The sequence below is a fragment of the Heloderma suspectum genome, chromosome 6, assembly GCF_057233095.1.
Source record: "Heloderma suspectum isolate Gila_16-S chromosome 6, 16-S_ref, whole genome shotgun sequence".
NCBI classification, from domain to species: domain Eukaryota; kingdom Metazoa; phylum Chordata; class Lepidosauria; order Squamata; family Helodermatidae; genus Heloderma; species Heloderma suspectum.
In genome coordinates, this window is record NC_139463.1 from 117,601,585 (window position 1) to 117,613,987 (window position 12,403).

General features: G+C 45.6%; 1 pseudogene; it reads right to left on the reverse strand.

The window, feature by feature from the left end:
* Positions 1–4,178: 4,178 nt before the first annotated feature.
* LOC146342798 (olfactory receptor 6M1-like) lies at positions 4,179–11,735 on the reverse strand (annotated as a pseudogene).
* Positions 11,736–12,403: the final 668 nt, after the last annotated feature.

Here is a 12,403-nt window from a genome sequence, read left to right on the forward strand (position 1 = left end):
TTTAAAAGTGGGGACTATAACCCAGGTCTCTTGAGTGTCCCAGTCCAACACTCTAACTAGCACACCACACTGGCTCTAATGCTGGGTGATTGTGTTATGAGTGGGTTTATCACATGAAATGTGGCCTGGTTGTCACAGTAAAAAATGTATGGAGAAATTGGCTCATTTGTCCACTTTTACCAAGGCTGCCTCAATGATGGGGGCAGGGGGATCCATTAAGTTTGAAGTCTCTAAGAAGATCTGCCTCCACCCAATTGTCTCACCATGATTCAGTGTCCCAGAAACCCCTAAAATAAACCCTCCAAACCATGAACCCCAGCTGTAGCTGAGCACACCTGAAGCTCCACCTGAAAGAATATGTCCTCCCTCCCAAAAGAGACAACATTATATCAGTTAGGACACCCTTGCCAGATTCCCACATCTAGTTTTTCATCCCATGTATCTTGCAGTCTATGTCAGGGAAGTGCGATTCCCTTCATGTTATCACAAAAACAACACAGCCCTACAACTACACAATTAATGGTTTATCAGACACTTGCTTTTACTAAATTAAATACCCAATCAAGAATTTCAGGGGGAAAAAAGTGGCTTTGAACAATGAACAATTCCCAGTTTTTGTCAACTCTCTAACATTGTTTTCTTTCTTCCTCAGTTTTCACACAGTGACATGGTTTGGACAGGACATACACCAGGCCAGGTGTTCTTGATCATCCCAGAGTGCAGGACACAGAATAATGGGCTCAAGTGACAGGAAGCCAGATTCCGGCTGAACATCAGGAAAAACTTCCTGACTGTTCGAGCAAGATGACAATGGGACCCATTACCTAAGGAGGTGGTGGGCTCTCCCACACTGGAGGCATTCAAGATGAGGCTGGACAGCCATCTGCCAGGGATGCTTTGACTTGGACTCCTGCATGGAGCAGGGGGTTGGACTCGAAGGTCTTGTGGGCCCCTTCCAACCTTGCTATTCTATGATTCTACATATACATATTATTTTCTTATTATTCTATTGTGAGTACACTTCTTAAACTCCAGTATTTGACATACATTGATAACTGGCAAATAGAGGGAGAAAACGTGGAGGCAGTGACAGACTTTGTCTTTCTAGGTGCAAAGATTACTGCAGGTGCTGACTGCAGCCATGAAATCAGAAGTCGTTTACTTCTTGGGAGGAGAGCAATGACAAATCTGGATAAAATAGTGAAGAGCAGAGACATCACACTGACCAGAAAGGTCCGCATAGTGAAAGCAATGGTATTCCCCGTAGTAACCTATGGCTGCGAGAGCTGGACCTTAAGCAAGGGTGAGCGAAGGAAGATAGATGCTTTTGAATTGTGGTGCTGGAGGAAAATTCTGAGAGTACCTTGGACTGCAAGAAGATCCAACCAGTCCGTACTCCAGGAAATAAAGCCAGACTGCTCACTTGAGGGAATTATATGAAAGGCAAAACTGAAGTACTTTGGCCACATCATGAGAAGACAGGATACCCTGGAGAAGATGCTGATGCTAGGGAAAGTGGAACGCAAAAGGAAGAGGGGCCGACCAAGGGCAAGATGGATGGATGATATTCTGGAGGTGATGGACTCGACCTTGGGGGAGCTGGGGGTGGTGATGGCTGACAGGAAGCTCTGGCATGGGCTGGTCCATGAAGTCACGAAGAGTCGGAAGCGACTGACCGAATAAACAACAAAATACTAGTAGGTGTCATCATATATAACAGTTCCTGAAAAGTCCTATGTTAAGTGTATATATATCTCATAGATTCAAATTTACATTTATCCAAACAATTTCTTAAACTGCTAACGAGTAGACAATTCCACTGTAGCTGATGCAAAGTTTCCATTGACTTCTTACATTTCCAGTGTAATGGGTGAAGTTTCAGCCAGATTTGGAGGTATAACAAACAACCTAGATATTTCCTTATCATGGTTTCTCCTTAAACTGGGACAGAGTGAAAAATTACTGCCATGCATCCAGGTACTTAGTCAGTGGTTCATTTCGAGTATTCATGTTCACATGTTCCCTAGCCATCTCTCATAAGTATACAAACAGTCACATCTCATCCATATTCTCCTATGTACACACACACATATACACACGTTTTTGCATGCAAGACTTAAGTTACTACAAAGATAATAGCTAGCACACAGGCTTAAAGAGCAATCCTATGGCCTCTAGACAGTGTCTAGACCACCATAGAGTTTTGGGGTTTCTGGGAACTGAGCTTGGAGCCAGGACTCTGAGCTAGGGATATACGAATCCCTTACCTAGTTCTGGTTGGGGCATCTGCTGGGGGGGGGGAGGTGCTCCATCCCTCCCCCCGGAATCCTCGATGGGGGGGAGGCAATCCGGTCCTCCTCCCCGGAATCCTGCCCGGCCGGCTCTGCTTTGCGGCGGCTCTGCGGAGAAGCCGGCCAGGGCCGTCCACAGCTGGACTTCCAGCCGTGGACGGGCTGCTGCGGACTCAAATGGCGGCCGCCGTAGCGGCCGCCATTTGCATCCTTCCAGGCTGCCACGATAGGCTACGTAAGGATTTATGTAATCCTTATGTAGGATTATCTAATTATGTAACCCTATGTAATTATGTAATCCTACGTAAGGATTTACGTAGCATGATAGGCTATGTAAGGATTTTTTCTTTCTTCTCTTTTCGCCATAAAAGCCTACATAAATATTTACGTAGGATAAAACAACGGAAAAAAAAGAACGCAAATAGCGCCCACTACACTATTTGCGGTTCCCTTTTTTTCCCACCATAATTGCCTATGTAAATATTTATGTAGGATAAAATGGTGAAAAATAGGGAATGCAAATGGCGGCCGCCATAGCTGCCACCATTTGCATACGCCGTTTTTTTTTCTTGGCTTGCCGTGATAAGTTACATAAATACTTACCTAGCCTATCACAGCAAAGACCATAATGCAAATGGTGGCCGCGGCAGCTGGTCGAAAGACCAGCCGCCACCGCTGCTGAAGCTGCCACTGGAGCTGCCGCCATCTGGAACATCTGCCCCAGGTAAGCTTCGTCCTGGGGGGAATCCACGGGGGGGGCAGGCCATTCCACCATGGATTTCAGGGGGCTGAATGCCAGTGTATTCGGCCTCACTGAAATCCCTGGCAGAATTCTCTGCCCTCCCTACTCAGCTGGACAGCCAGAGATGCTTTAACTTAGTTTCCTGCATTGAGCAGGGGGTTGGACTCGATGGTCTTACAGGCCCCTTCCAACCCTACTATTCTATGATTCTATGAAAAGGGGGCATTCCTGGCAGCGGGGTGGGGAGGATATCACAAAAGTGTCATTATGACACTTCCTATGTGCTGTCCAGCCTCCCCCACTCCTGCCCTGATGTCCCCAACTAGACAGCCAAAATTGGCTGTCAAGCCAAAAATGGAAGATGGCCAGAGCATGGAGGAGAGGAACCACAACATGCTCCACCCACTCCTACATTGGATAGTTGGCCACTTCTGAGTTCGGAGGCGGACAACTATCCTGATAGGATTATTCCCTAAGTGTCTAAAAAAAAAAAAAAAAAAGATTCCTCATTGATCTAAAACTGCAAGGGAAGAGGACTCCCAGTACATCATCAGGATGTGTTTTGGAGCTTTCCATGTTCCATTACCTCCCATAGAACATAATCTGACAGCATTAGTGTGAGGAGGCAAATTTAGGACTCACATTTTTCCATGTAGAATCATTTTGCATACAGCGACTAACAGAAAAATCCTACACATGTCTACTCAAATTTCAAGTTTCAATGAGTCTTACTCTCAGTTATGCATGGACAATGTTGCAACCTTATAGTGGAATCCTATATATGCCCAAATAGAACTACGTCCAATGGAGTCCAATGGGGCTTAACTCCCAGGTAAGCAGGTATACGATTTCAGTTATATTTGTACATGTTTCTGTATTACATTCTGTGGGGTGTTTATTTTTGTTCGCTTTTTGGATCCCATTGCTTTGTTGAATGGTGAATTTGTTAGCTGCCTTGCTATGCCGATAGAAAGGTAGCAAAACATGAAATAAATCATATGAACACAAGAACATCATCCCACCAGAAATAACAGCACAACCACCAGTCAATTTGCCCATGACCTACTCCCAGTGTGCCTGTATCATCCTAAACACAAAGATATGACTTGCAAAGTGCAGGCCTCTCCAGCTGGTCTCCACTTTTATCACTGTGAAAATTTCATACTCTTCAGACATCCCTTTAAGGCCTCTTTAACTTTCTCATTCCTCAGGGTGTAAATAAAAGGGTTCAGTAATGGGGTAACCACAGCTGTAAGTACTGCATCTGCCTTCTGAACATCTCGGGAGCATCCCTTGCTGGGCAGGGAATACATGAAGATGGCACTGCCAAAGAAAAAGGAGGCTACCGTGATGTGGGAAGCACAGGTTGAAAAAGTCTTTTGCTGGCCTTTGGTGGAGCACATACGCAGGATGGTGGCAATAATGTAGAGGTAAGAGACCCCATTGACCGACAAGGAGCTGAGCAGCACCACCGAGGAGAGAATGGTTTCAACAACCAAGAGGAAATGCACATTCTTGCTGCAAGAAAGCTTGATTATTGGGGCATAGTCACAGAAGAAATGGTCAATGAGATTTCAGCCACAGAAGGGAAGATGGAACAGGAGGCATGGGATCAAAGAGAGCAAGGAAACCACTGATCCAGCAGCCCAGGACGAAGATGGTGCAGAGACGTCTGTTCATGATGCTGGTGTAGCGAAGGGGGTAGCAGATGGCAACATAGCGGCCAAATGCCATCACCGCGATCAGGCTGCTCTCACAAGCACCAAGGGAGAAATAGAAATAGCACTGGGCAATGCAGCTCAAGATGGAAATAGCTTTGTTCAAGGACACCAGGTTCACCAGCATCTTGGGAGTGATAGACAAGACAAACAGGGTCTCCACGAGAGAGACGTTGCTGAGGAAGAAGTACATGGGGGTTTGGAGGCTCTGGTCAATGCGCACCAGTGCAATAATGGTGATGTTCCCAGATAGCGTTAAGAGAAAAACAATAAATAACACCACAAAAAGGAAGAATTCCAAGGGCCTAAGTTGGAAGCCAACTAAGATAAACTCTGTTACCTGCTCTGTGCGGTTCTGGTTCCTCGATCCCACGGCCAATTAGCAGTTGCAGATGAATTAAGCAGGCAAAAATACACAGTTCAGTTTATTAAAATCAAAACAGCCCACCTGTCCCCTCTTCCCAGAGTCCAACCTTAAGCAAACACCTCCTCCCTCCCTCATGGCAATGCACAAGAAATCCAACCAATTTGGAATTCTCTGCATGCCTTTTCTCAGGAGTGTATCATAGCAGTTGCATCTACTTCTCCTAAAGCCATGGGATGTTCAAAACAGATTGTTGAACGTTACATTTGTTCCAGTCTAGAGAATGACTTTGTATCTTTTCAGAGATCTGTCTGAGATATCTTCAGAGATCTCAGAGATATATGGCATGGGCCCAAAATGCATGGAACTACTTAAAAACAAACAAAGCATCAACCATACACACACACACACACGTGTGTGTGTGTGTGCGTGTGTATATCAGAAGTTTTGTACACACCATTATATGGTTTCCTTGATTTCCCCCCCCCCACACACACACACACTTTTGCCCTACTTCATCAGCAAAACGAGATGTTTATTTCAAAATGTATTCCCAAACAGGGAGACACATATTAAATATTATGGCGACTTTGTCTTAGATTTCTGGTTGATTCTATACCAGTTGCATCTTTTTCTCTGTTGCATCCCTTTTATTTTATTTTTATATATATATTTATTTTGCATTGCAAGTTGCTTTGAATCTGCTTTATAAAAGCATAAAATATACTTATGCATATTAAAAATGGAAACGAATATCACAGGGCTAGCCCGGTTGAACTGCAATGGCATTTTCCCCATGATAAAGCCAAGAACCTGGAGAACAATGAAGCAGAGAGTCTTTTTAGTCCTTTCATCTTACCATGGCTGAGTCTTCTGCCTGCATCCTCTCTATAGAAAGAGATTCCAGCTAAGTAAGGCTTATAAAGGTACCTGGGGAAGATAGTTCTTCGATAGTATTAAGGTTAATCTGCTCTCAAGTTAGAATCCTTTGGGTAGCGGTGGTACCGTCCACCACGTCATTGGTGTCTGGGAGCCCTCTACTGGCTCCTTGTAGAAGTGCACTCTGCACTTTTGACTGTTTTAAGAAGCATTCAGTGAAATGTGCCTGACTGATGTGCACTCCGAAGAAGACACATGCACCTAGGAAGTCTGGGCTTCATCTCAGCAACAATTTTATGGTTTCCCTGTTCTCCAGGATCCTGTCCCAGGCCTCCTGGCTCCCCTCTGCCATTAACTTCAGGTCCAGATGTATTGAGCATTGGGCCTTGTTTTGCAGGCTGGTTGAGCAGTGGTTAAGACGCTGAACTGCAGACTGGAAGGTCGGCAGGACAGCAGTTCGAGACCCGAGTGCTGCGTGATGGAGTGAGCTCCCGTCTTCAGTCCCAGCTTCTGCCAACCTAGCAGTTCGAAAGCAAGAAATAGCAAGTAGATAAATAGGTACCGCCTCGGTGGGAAAGGTAACAGCATTCCGTGCACCTCGGTGTTCAGTCATGCCGGCCACATGACCATGGAAATGTCTTCGGACAGCGCTGGCTCTTCGGCTTAGAAATGGAGATGAGCGCCACACCCTAGAGATGGACACAACTGGTTGGGGACACTTTTTTTTGAGCAGTGGTATTTAGGAGGTCAAATCAGTCCATCCTAAAGGAAATCAACCCTGAGTGCTCATTGGAAGGACAGATACTGAAGCTGAAGCTGAAATATTTTGGCCACCTAATGTGAAGAGAAAACTCTCTGGAAAAGACCCTGATGCTGGGAAAGACTGAAGGCAAAAGGAGAAGGGGATGGCAGAGGATGAGATGGCTAGATAGCATCACGGATGCAATGAATATGAACTTGAGCACGCTCCGGGAGAGAGCGCAGGACAGGAAGGCCTGGCGTGCTATGGTCCATGGGGTCACGAAGAGTCGGACACGACTGAACGACTGAACAACAACAACAAAATTTAGAACTACCTTGCCTCTTGTCAGCAATACCTTGGGACCACCATTCTGACCACTGGCTACTGCTGCCTAGCCCCAATAAATGCATCTGAACTATTTGTGGTAGCCACTCCCTTTTCTCCTTTCACCATTTGAGTATTTGCTAAAAGTCCTTTGAAAACCACAGGAACTAAATTCACAGCCAACCAGACCTGGCTGCTGGGTAGCAGTGAGAGCAATTGAGGGCAAAGCAGAAATGTGGGCAGTTGAGTGTGCAGGCAAGAGATGGCAACTTCAACAAATAATGAAGCATTGTGTGTCCAAGGAGCAGCAATACTGAACAATGTACAATAAAAGTGATTTTGAGAGTGTCAAAAATATTTGTGAAACATGGTGAGAAGTTTTATTTCAATCTCAAGGGAACATCTCCCCCCCCCCATAAATAAATGATACACAATTGCTGGAAAGAGATATTAGCTTAAAATGAAAATGTCTTCATGTTGATGTCTAAGCTGAGGAATCTTCCTACACATTTACCCAGGACCTTTGTAATTTGTTTCATACTGACTTTTTCAGAAGGAAGTTTACATAAAGGGATTGCAGGATTCTTTGTGAGATAATTAAGCTCAGACTTTTTTTTTTTTAAATTTAAGAAACTGATTAGTTCCCAAGCTCCAACTTTACTTATTATCTTCATTAACAACAATAAAACTAACCAAACAATGAATCTAAGTTGAGATGCCTCGAAGGACCAGAATGTGTCTCTTATTTGTTATCAACCTGATAATTAATTTTCTAGGGAATAAACTTAAGGAGGAAACTTATTAAACCTCTTTACTAGTTGTGACCTCTAGTAACCTTAGTTGACACTTGACAGCAGATCAGAAAACTAAGAAAAGGATTTCAGTTTTAAAGCTCCTAAACCAATATGGAGTCAAATGTGTGTGTGTTAACTTTTTTAAAGGCCAAGCTGTATACAGCACTTTCATGAGATCTCCTGTGAAGGTGAGGAGAACATGAATGACTTTCAGGAGTGGGTGAGTGAATTCTCAGAACTTTGGGGTGGGCATGGCATAACCTTTAAAGACAAGGTGGCTGTTTTGCTTGTTTGTTTTGTTTGTTTACAGAAGGAAAAGCTTTGTCACCACTTCAAGTGACAGCTTGGCTGTCCTCAGGAGGCCTGCAGCAGTATTCCCATATGATCTGGAAAGAGAATGCCCCAGTGGGATCTTGGCTTTATCATGATGTGTTGTCATTCTAGGAGCATTGTTTGGTAGTGGTGGGGAGTTGAGATGACTGTGGACATTGGCCCAACTGGAACGCTTGTATCAGCCAAATTTCTAAGCAAGAAAAAAACTGCCTGAGCTCCCCACCGTTACATGGACTCTGCTCCATCTTCTGTATACAGCATGCATTTACTCATGAAGTAGCATTATTCCCAAGGGGCATTCCTGGGGAAAGCAATATGGCTGCCACTATGGTCCTATCCTTAATAATAGTAACCTGAGTAGGCTTTTCTGAGTCCCTCATGATTATCAGATGGGACTTTCTTCTCTTGGTTGAAAATATGGATTCCTTCCCTTTATGTACCTGAGTCTCCATGCCCTTCATAGCCCACTATAAGCTGATACGTAAATGAGCTGTGAACATCAGAACCTCAAGGGGTGATAGACAAATGGTTGCAGAGGTGGAACACTGAAGATGAAGGATATAAATTGGGATGTGGTGGGGGAAGAAAAGTACCTGTTATGCCTTTGGTCTCCTCACTATTAATGTAATCAACTAGTCTGTTTATACATAGTGAAGGACAAGGGTACTAAGGCTGTGTTGGAATGGTCCTCCCCCATATTGCCCTTTAAGGGTAGAGAAAAGGTGTGGTCATCTCAGGTAATTTTCAAGGGTGTGAAAAGTATCTTTTAAAAGTATCAGACTTGGTTGCCCTGTATGATGACCTATGTCAGGAGAGAGACAGGGGGAGTGTGACCTTATTGATTCTGCTTGATCTCCCAGCAGCTTTTGATACCATTGACTAGGGATGTTAGAGAATTCCACCACGGGCTCCAGTGAGGCCAGATTCTTTAGAATCCGCCCCCCACCGGAGTCCGTGGTGGAATGGAGCAATCCCCCCCCCGCCACCCTGCAGAATCTCCCCAGGACGGAGCCTACCTTTGTCGGCTGTCCGCTGCCCCACGAATGGCTGCCCCAGTCTGCAGCCGCCATTATCATTCCACTTTAGCCATGATAGGCTATGTAAGTATTTACGTAGCCTATCATGGCCAACGCAGGGATGCCATTTGCATCCCTGCAGTAGCTGTCATAAGCTATGTAAATATATACATTTGCGTCCCTGCCTTTTGCCGTGATAGGCTACATAAATATATATGTAGCCTATCACTATGCAAATGGTGGCCGCTATGGTGGCTGCCATTTGCAGCCGCAGCTCAGCAGTGGATGGAAGTCTGGCTGTGGGCGGCCCTGGCTGGTGGCTCCGTGGGCTCCCTGTGGAGCGGAGCTGGCCAGGGAGGATTCTGGCGGGGAGGGATGGATCGCCTCTCCCCCCCAGCGGGCAGCCCCAGCAGAATGCGGTAAGTCATTCCTACACCCCTACCAGCGACCATGGTATCCTTCTTGGATGATTATCTGAGCTGGGAGTGGGAGGCACGGTTTTGCTCCTACTTGGATGGTTGGCTCCAGAAGGTGGTGCTTCGGGAATATTACTTGGCCCCATGAATTCTCCAGTATGGAGTGCCACAGGGGTCAGTTCTGTCCCCCATGCTACTTAACATCTACATGACACCGTTGAGTGTGGCCATCCGGAGTTTGGGGGCATGTTATCATCAGTGTGCTGATGACATGTAGCTCTATTTCTCCTTTTTCATCTTCTTCAGGTGAGGCTGTGGATGTGCTAAATTGGTGCCTGGCTGTGACAATGGACTGGATGAGTGCGAATAAACTGAAACTCAATCCAGACAAGACTGAGATGCTGTTGGTGGGTGGTTCTTCTGATTGGATGGAAGTTGCTCAACCTGTTTTGGATGAGGTAGCACTCCCTCTGAAGGAGCAGTTTTGTAGCTTGGGGCTTCTCCTTGAGACATCTTTGTCACTTGAGGCTCAGGTGGCCTCAGTGGCATGGAGATCCTTCTACCCACTTTGGTTGGTGGCCCAGCCATGCCCCTATCTGGACAGGGATAACCTGGCTTCAGTTGTCTATGCTCTGGTAATCTCCAAGTTAGGTTGCTGCAATGCACTATACGTGGGGGTGCCTTTGAAAACTGTTCAGAAACTGCAGCACATGCAAAATGTGGTGGCCAGATTAATAACAGGGACCAGAAGGTCCAAACATAAAAGACCAACTCTGGCCTGCTACCACTGGCTGCCTGTATGTTTCTGAGCTGATTCAAGGTGCTGGTTTTAACCTATCAAGCCTTACACTTGGGACCACAATACCTGATGAAGGGCCTGTCCCGACATGAACCTACCCATATACTACGCTCAACATCTGAGGCCCTCCTCCGGCTGCCTACACCGAGGGAAGCTTGGAAGGCGGCGACAGGGGAGAGGGCCTTTTCAGTAGTGGCCACCAAATTATGGAATGATCTCCCAGATGAGGCCTGCCTGGTGCCAACATTGTTATCTTTTCAGCACCAGGTTAAGACCTTTCTCTTCTCCCAGGCATTTGGCAGTATATGATAAGTGTTTAATCGATCCTGGAATGGCAAATGGTTATTGTTGTTGTTTTTTGAGATTGTTCATTTGAAGGTGTTTTAGATATATGTTTCTTTTGTGTATATTGCCTGTTCATGGTTTTTTTTTTTAAGTAAATGGTTTTTAATCTCTGTATATTTTATTTTTAATGTTTTTAATCTTTGTAAACCACCCAGAGAGCTCCAGCTATTAGACGGTATAGAAATGTAATAAATACTACTACTACTACTACTACTAATTTTTACTATTTTCTTCCTTTACGAGTTGAAAGGTGGTTTCCCAGGATGGCCATGTCATGCCCCACTGGAGCAATCCTCTTCATTGAAAAAGCTCAAACTCCCAGAACTTGAGGGCACCCCAAATCAGTCACTGTCACCAGACCAGGAGATGCCTGCGCCCTCGAGGGAGATGGCTGCAGGTCCATTCCTCTCAGCTGGAAGGGAATGGAGGGGCTGAGCAACTACCTGGCCCCTCGGAGCATAAGCAGCTCAAGCAACAGGTCAGTAGGGCTCCTGTGAGAAGGACTGCTTGCTTGCAAATCAGGTCTCCTCAAGAGAAAGTGACTCCTTGTGAGTAGGGCTCTGACCAGAGAGCTCTAATGTACTGCAGCTGAGCCCAGGATGAGGTTCATCAGGCTCTGTTGTTAAAAAACCTTTAGTGTCTAACTAGTCACCGCTAGAAACAATGCCATTCTTTAAGCTCCTGTGTTTTCTACCTTATCTCTAGGACCTCTCCCTGTGATCGTTGCTTTCTGCTACTGACCCTTGGACTCCTTCTTCACTCTGCCTCCTGACTCTGTAATGGATCTGACTGCCTCACTGTGTCTTGACCTCTGCCTGCTATCTCAGCCACTCCTGCCTTAGCCTCAACCCATGTATCTGACTGCTTGCTTGTGCTTCGACCTTTGCCTACTGTCTTCTCCACCACTGCTGTATCCTGGACCTCATCTGACTGAAACTTGTCTGCTTCAACATTTGCCTGCTTCATTACCATTCTCTAAGGTTCACCTCTTCATTCAGACTCTGCCACAGCCAATGCATGACAGGTCAGCTGCCATGTTCCAATGACATTTTTCTCCTCCCACAAGGCACTGGAGCAATGCTATGCCTTGATGAAAGTATTGAGATGTGGCACCATCCTAGTATTTTCTGGAAGAAGAACAGTGGCAGCCTGGCAATCAGGAGAGAACATATTTTAAACTGTGAAGAACTAAAATAGTAAATCATAGAATAGTAGAGTCGGAAGGGGCCTACAAGGCCATCGAGTCCAACCCCCTGCTCAATGCAGGAATCCAAGTCAGAGCACCCCTGACAGATGGCTGTCCAGCCTCGTCTTGAATGCTTCTAGTGTGGGAGAGCCCACCACCTCCCTAGGTAATTGGTTCCATTCTTGTATTGCTCTAATAATCAGGAAGTTTTTCCTCAAGTTCAGCCGGAATCTGGCTTCCTGTCACTTGAGCCCATTATTCTGTGTCCTGCACTCTGGGATGACCGAGAAGGGATCCTGGCCTTCCTCTCTGTGACAACCTTTCCAGTACTTGAAGAGCGCTATCCTATCTCCCCTCAGTCTTCTCTTCTCAAGGCTAAACATGCCCAGTTCTTTCAGTCTCTCTTCATAGGGCTTTGTTTCCAATTATTATTATACATAATAATAATGAGCAC